Source organism: Macrosteles quadrilineatus, unplaced genomic scaffold (genome assembly GCF_028750875.1).
Source record: "Macrosteles quadrilineatus isolate MER2022 unplaced genomic scaffold, UCM_ALF_1.0 Scaffold_3__2_contigs__length_128488019, whole genome shotgun sequence".
Taxonomy (NCBI): Eukaryota; Metazoa; Arthropoda; class Insecta; order Hemiptera; family Cicadellidae; genus Macrosteles; species Macrosteles quadrilineatus.
In genome coordinates this window covers 124724599-124732433 of record NW_026542596.1, presented here as the reverse complement: position 1 = coordinate 124732433, position 7835 = coordinate 124724599, and the positions used below count along the sequence as shown (strand labels likewise).

The following is a 7835-nucleotide window of genomic DNA, read 5'->3' as shown; positions in this document are numbered from 1 at the left end:
TTGCAGTACCTCCACTAAACGTGTCTTGTAGTAATGTATCTGAAGAAACAAACACTAATTTGTGTTGTAACATCTCAACGCCGACTGAACTCTCCAAGATGAGATAAGATCAAATTTGTGATATGTGTAGTTTTACTGTGTGATTATGATTCATTACAATACGTCAATCAAATGACAATTAAATGGCGGAATGAACACATCACAATCAAAATAACACACGATATTTGTTTATAAATATTGTATATTGGTAGTGATCAATTATTGCAATTAGAAGTCCCATGCATAGAAGAAGTGTAATTTTAAATAATATCGTTGGGATTGTTAATTTTATATAGTATTTATCGAGTTTTAAGGATTATATTTAACTATTAACATTAGGTACCACATTTTCATTTTAAAATCTTTATTAAAACACAATTTCCTTGTCATATAATTTCGATGCACAGAAATTTAATTTCATTTACAGTTACACATTATTGCACTTGCGATTTATAAAATCCGTTATGTAAGGCACAACGTTTTTAATTTCTTTTGGTTTTGGATTTTCTTACAAAACGTGATTGGAAATGGTTGCAGTATTTGTAAACAATATTTAATGTAAACATATCCAGTGACAGCTAGAAAAAATAATCTTTATCCAAACAGCTGTTCGTACTTCATAGATGTCGTATTCTCCAAACAGATGAGTATTTCAAAATATGACGTATTATATTGTAAGCGTTAAGAGAAAACTTGACAAAAATTGCACAAAATTGGGGGTTTGAACGTCCGTTATTATATTTCAACAGTAGTGAGGTAATATTTTAATGGCTAAGGACACTCTCGCCAATCCAGTGAATACAAAAAGGCTATTTGAATCCCGATCGATGCTCTTTTTTTCAGGAGAAGGCCGCGTAAAATGCCTTCTGGGCCGTGACAGACAGAAATTGAGATAAGACTAGTTTCGGCTTGTATAAAACTATTGACTAAACGTAAAAATAACAATATATATATATAATTCTGAGCAATGAGCAGACTGAATTCTAATTTTCTTTATATACATTGTTGGGGTTATTAATTTTATGTAGTATTTATCGTGTCTTAGGGATTATATTTAACTATTAACATTGGGTACCACATTTTCAGTGTAAAATCTTTACTAAAATACAATTTACTTGACATATAATTTCCTAAGTTCCAGATTTAAGCACCGCCAAACCTGACAACGCCCAGACTAACAAGACACTCTAAGGGAAGTTCAGATAGATTTCTTCCGGCGAAACCAGTTGGCAGATTTTATATTTCATCAGCCGACAAGAAGGATAATACGCTGTAGACTGAAAACCCAGCACCACCAGCGACAGCAGAAGTCAACACAAATTAAATTTTCAAATAAAAATAAACAAGGGAAAATAAAAGATTAGATGCGGCTTGCCAGTAGAGACTAGGGAGATAACATCGGGACATAAATTTGCAAACCAACTCCTATTAAGTTGGCCGCCTAACACAGCCCGGCTCTCAGTGGTGATGGCTTATTTGTTAACAAACAGTAATGAAGGCATTCCATCGGACAGACCATGTTTTCGGGACAGTGATAAATAAATGATATTCCCTAAATCGAACCACTTTGGTGTTCAGCGAATTCGTGGGAATGTGAAAAAAAGTTATAATACTATGGATCGAAGTATAATCATTAAAATGCAAACGCGAGTAAAAATTATGTATTCTAAAACTGTAATCTTATGGAACTACTTATGGAAATAAGTAAACACGCACTACAAAAATAATAAAGTTTGCTGAAACCACGACTGATGATTTAGAGGCAGAGATGGGTCATATATTTAACAGTTCAGAAACATAACAATTCACCAGCATTTATAAAGCTCGGGAGTACAAGAGTTATCTATTATGGGACATTGCAGATAGATGCTAGCACACAGTTTAAAACTGAACTAAGAAGCCAAAGAGCTCTCTTTGAAATCCAAAGGTCGGTCCTGTGATAATGTTTGAACTTCTTCTAGATAGTACAAAGCTCGACCAAGCTCCTCATATCAACAAGATTTTTGATGAGTTATCTTAAAAGAATATTAGGAATCTTATGTTTCACCATACACTCACCATTAAATCATTTTAAATTAAAACAAGCTCTATTGGGCATGGTTATAAATTCATCAATCAATTATTGGAGGTTTAACTTTGCTACTCTGCTCTCCTATTTGACCTGCCACTCTGCAGATTGAGAGGCAGGTGATCGTGATCGGAGATGCTCTCATTTGACTTACATCTCTGCAGTTTGAGAGTACTTAATTGCTCGTCATCGGAGATGCTCTAATTTGACCTGCAACTCTGCAGTCTGAGAGTGCAACTGCTCATGATTGGAGATGCTCTAATTTGACCTGCAACTCTGCAGTTTAAGAACAAGTGCTCGTGATCGAAGATGCTCCCATTTGACTTGCATCTCTGCAGTTTGAGAGTACTTAATTGCTCGTCATCGGAGATGCTCTAATTTGACCTGCAACTCTGCAGTCTGAGAGTGCAAGTGCTCGTGATCAGAGATGCTCCCATTTGACTTGCATCTCTGCAGTCTGAGAGTGCAAGTGCTCGTGATCAGAGATGCTCCCATTTGACTTGCATCTCTGCAGTCTGAGAGTACAACTGCTCATGATTGGAGATGATCTAATTTGACCTGCAACTCTGTAGATTAAGAACAAGTGCTCGTCATCGGAGATGCTCCCACTTGACCTGCAAATCTGCAGTCTGAGTGTACAAGTGCTTGTGATCGGAGATGCTCCTATTGACCTGCAACTCTGCAGTTTGAGATTACAAATAATCCTCGTGATCGGAGATGCTCATATTTGACCTGCAATTCTGCAGTCTGAGAGTGCAAGTGCTCGTGATTGGAGATGCTCCCATTTGACCCGCAACTCTGCAGTTTGAGATTACAAATAATGCTCATGATTGGAGATGCTCTAATTTGACCTGCAACTCTGCAGATTAAGAACAAGTGCTCGTGATCGGAGATGCTCCCACTTGACCTGCAAATCTGCAGTCTGAGTGTACAAGTGCTTGTGATCGGAGATGCTCCTATTGACCTGCAACTCTGCAGTCTGAGATTACAAATAATGCTCGTGATCGGAGATGCTCCCACTTGACCTGCAAATCTGCAGTCTGAGTGTACAAGTGCTTGTGATCTGAGATGCTCCTATTGACCTGCAACTCTGCAGTTTGAGAGTGTAAGTGCTCGTGATCGGAGATGCTCCCATTTGACCCGCAACTCTGCAGTCTGAGAGTGCAAGTGCTCGTGATCGGAGATGCTCCCATTTGACCCGCAACTCTGCAGTGCGACGGCGGTGGCGGCCAAGGTCTGGCGGCGCACCTGTCGCGGTGTTTGCCCTCTCTCCCTCTCCCACCCCTCTCACTCTCTCCGTTACTGACTTCAGTTCACGTTCACAGTTCAGTGTCAGTAGTGCGTCTAGCAGGTAGTGCCGTGCGTTCGCGCCTCTTTTCTTATTGTGTATAACCTCTTCTCCCATATTTTGGATTACATTTAGTCGCATCCTTAATTTTTGGTAAGTGGACTTTTGCACTGACATTAGTTATGCCATTGCGCTTAAATTTTTATTTCTTTGCTGAATATATACAGGTATTTTTGTCGTGTATTTGATATCTTTTCGTTAGAGGAGTGGCGTCCTCTAACCGGTTGTGATGTGTTTTTATTTGAAGAGGTAGAGGAAAGTTTTATTTTGTAGGCCTATTATTTATTTTGGTTATTTATCGATTACTTTTGTACACGATAATAGGTACTTTATGATTCGAAGAATTGGAATACAGTACTACTGTTCATTATAATATTTAATTTTATTATTTATATGTGTACGGGTTTGTAAATTAAGCACTGCATTCTTATATGATTAACCTACATTTGTTATCTTTCAACTCGCCCTCTCTTGTTTCCATCTATTCTTGTTCTACTATTATAACATATTGTTATAATTGTTGCGGGAATTGATAAACGTCACGAATTAGCCGGCGAGGAAGCTAACAATTATTTACGCGGAGTATGTATGGTAATTAAAAAAATACTTATTTTAAAACTATTTAACTGTGTTAAGTTACTGTGATAAGTTATGTGCTTTGTACGATTCTAATCTGCTCCAGATTCTAACCTCAGTACTAAAAGATAATACGTATTAATGCAACAAGTGAGATTAGTTCTCACAATTATATTGTAGCCTGTGTTTACAGTCACTCATCGATGTCTTTAGTTTATCCATCGTCGTAATTTATGTTTTTTATTAATACACTATTGACCAAGAGGTCTAACCTAACCTAACCTAACCCGACTCAATTATGTTAGAGCCTGTTTTACTTCTAATAGGTATCTGTAATTTTGTTATACTTGATTGCTCCTCAGACATAGTTAGGAACTTAATTTTGAAACTATTATATTATGAAACTATAATATGAATGAAATGAATGAATGAATGAATGAAATGAAAACAGTGCTTTATTTTTGGTTGGCATAATTTTTTTGTGTACAGTACACTTTTAATTTAAAACTATAAATTCAATTCTGGACTAAAATCAAAAGTAAAAAGTCTGAAATCAACATTTTTAATTAAAGCAAATTAAACTAAAGAAATAAAATAGCTGGCTCACAGCCCAATATATGTTTTAGATACATATATACTCATATACACATACATGTACATACATACATATATATATACACACACACACATATAGGCTACACACACACACACATAAACATACAAATATAAAAAACAAATACCCCCACCAAAAAAAATCTTGTCAAAGTCAGTGAATTTTTCCTTGAATCTAATTCAGGAGATGAATATTTCAAATAATTTTTGTAAGTTAAATTCGATTATCAATCCCCACCTAAAATGCCAAGCTTCTTTTAAATACCCACCCAACGCGCGCCAATCCCTCCCATTCATAAAACTAAAATAATCTTCCCACTCCAATACGTGTTTAGAAAAATGCTTCTTTCTTATATTATGAAAACTGGCAAATTACAACACCGAACAATGTATCTTTAATCCTCTTGCTTATTAAAAAAATCGTTCGCGTTCTCTTTTTGTGTATGCGTAGGCCTACATCATAGAAACAACGAAGGGTCAGCCAACAATGCTACTCCACTTGCTAGACATTTTACCATGCAACCATGTAGCCTATCTACACGCTAGGCATGTGCCAAGCGACAGTGTACCTTGTCAACACCTGCTGAATACGACCGTGTATGTCATAGTCGCTTGACATATCGCGTGGCTCTTTGCCTGTTGAGTAACAAAGCGTTCAACTCGGTTCGTTAAACTCTGACTAGTTGCTTGAAAAAAGCATCTTGCTAAGCTGTTTGTGTAAGTTTTGTATAAGCGTGCTTAAATAAGCCTTTGAACTTACACTAGTCTAAGTGACATATAGGTGGAAACCACATTGGCGTTATCTACAATATATTGTAAATACTATGTCGCCTGAAGCGGCTTAGTTTGCTCGAAAACAGAAAACAGCTTCATTACAAAATTAGCGATAAATCCCTAATTGCATGTGAGTCAAGATATTATTATGTACTGTTCCTTCTGTATTATTACTGTTTTAAATTATGTTTTATTACTTTGGCCTCTAGGCCTAAAGATGCTTATGAGTTGTGTCTCTCCAGTAATATAGGAAAGTATCACATAGTCACTCAATTCGTTCAAGAGTGAGAACTAATCTCTCATTTAATTTATGTCTCTAAAATCGAAGTAAAAATAAATAAAATAAGCGATTTTAGGTTGCCACGCTTCACTAGGCCAGGTCATATTGCCAACCCCTTAAGTTTTGAAGCAAAAAACTCCTTTTTAAAATCAACCCTAGAGGAATAACATTCAATCGAACAATCCGTCTGTATCACTTTTGTTACATGTTAAAAGGCTAATTTCTTCACATAATTTTTGTTCCAAGGATCAGCAGGTAGATTTCGGGGCCGGCCGAAACATTGCTTTTGTTCCGCGGACATCTCTCTTGTTCCGCGAGAGAGGGGGTTAGACTCTCCATCCCCCAACTCCTCTCTTTCGCCCTCCTCCTAATTATTTCTTTCATGCGGGCTTTAAAACATTGATTTTCACCTGACAAAAATATCTGTAATTTAAATAACTTAACCTAACCCAACTTAACCTATGAAAGAAAGAATTAGGAGGAGAGAAAATAGAGGATTTGGGGAGGGAGAGTGCAGCCCCCTCTCTGGCGGAACAAGAGAGATGTCCGCGGAACAAAAGTGATGTTTCGGCCGATCCCGAAATCTACCTGCTGACCCCCGGAACAAAAGTGATGTGAAGAAATTAGCCTTCAACCGCGGAACAAAAGCAACACATGCTGCAATCCACCTAATTGTAACCGGACATAAGTCATATAAACAGGTTTAGTACGCAAGTCGATGTACCGTACCCGAGTTCGAGGAGCCCATATAGTTGGTACCGTAAACAATAGCCCATAGCTATGAGTACAGAGCTCAGTCGCTCAGTGTCTTTGTCTAACGGGTCTACACATTAGCCTAGATATGCGACAGGGACAAACCGTGGGCAGAGGGTAGACAAATACCTGCATATATGAAACATACAGCATTACGGCCGCGGTGAACGCACTTCACTTCATTCTGCATGTTATGGTTACGGGCTTTTGATACGAGTCATACGTTCTGTGTACTCGGGGACATTCTGGAGTACATTTGAATATCGGTGAGTGATTTGCAGTTGACAATATCAGTGAGAGAAATATATAATTTTCCTCGGAAGCAAAGCCAAAGTAAAATCTGTACAAATGATTTGTATCTTGGTAGGAATAGTAAAAAAAAATAAAATAAACAAATCCAAATTGTATATTTTATGATTTAATTGAAAAAAAAATTGAAATTTCGAGAAATAACTCGTTAGCAGTATACATTAACAATTACAGTAATTTCGATTGTACACTATTACTTCAGCATTTACAGTGGAGTTAGAAATAATTTATTTATTTTCTTTTATTCAAAACAATTGCATAAATTATACATTTAACAGCTCTCCGCATCACTGCATGTCTAGTTTTAACAGAACGCTCTTCATCAGCCGTTGTATATCAGTCATAGTCTTTGAGTGTAAACTTTGTATGTGTAACACAAAGTACATCTTCATCGTGAAGATATATGTCTATCCTTAAAATATATGAAGAAGGAACATTATTAAAACGCCTAACTTATTTTAAAACCTGAATGCAGATTTTGATCAATCGCTTTTAATTAGTGTAGAAGTATTAATACAGTATCAGCTATTTTTCAAAATTTTTAAAAGAATTCTTCTGTTTTTTCGACGGAGATTAAATTTTGCATTACACATTAACATAGTGGAAAAAGAAAAAATAGCTGAAAGTACAACATAAACAACCAAGTCCATCATAAATCCAAGGATACACATACAGTATACTGAAATGCAATTTATTCAACAAAAGAAATTAATTATCTAGCTTGCTGTACCTACAAAACCTCTTTATGTCTTACAAATACTAAAGTACTTGCGTGATCGGCGCGACAGACGTGTAAATAAGCTTTAAGATACGATCTCGATACAAAACACGTCCAGAATAAAGAGAGGAGTGACGCCGCCTGCTTCTCCCATTGTGTGGTCGTAATTGGCTCGAATTCGAGCATTCGATGGTGCATTGTCTGCTCGACATTGAAATGTCAGTCTGCGGTGACGCCACGGTCAAGGTTGCTGATAGCTGACTTGTACAACTACCTTTCGATTGTGGGTCGAAATCGAGCGATCAATTTCGGCCGATAAGGAGCTTATAAATGTCAGCTTCGCTAAACCCGATGTCAG

The 7835-nt window shown here is 37.0% G+C and overlaps 1 protein-coding gene across 1 annotated transcript in view; it reads left to right on the top strand.

The window, feature by feature from the left end:
* Positions 1–3437: 3437 nt before the first annotated feature.
* LOC128990111 (cadherin-99C-like) overlaps positions 3438–7835 on the top strand; it is a 123376-nt gene continuing 118978 nt past the window's right edge. The window contains exon 1 of the mRNA XM_054412365.1: positions 3438–3548. The gene's annotated coding sequence lies outside the window, so the exon portion shown is untranslated. The remainder of the gene's footprint in view (positions 3549–7835) is intronic.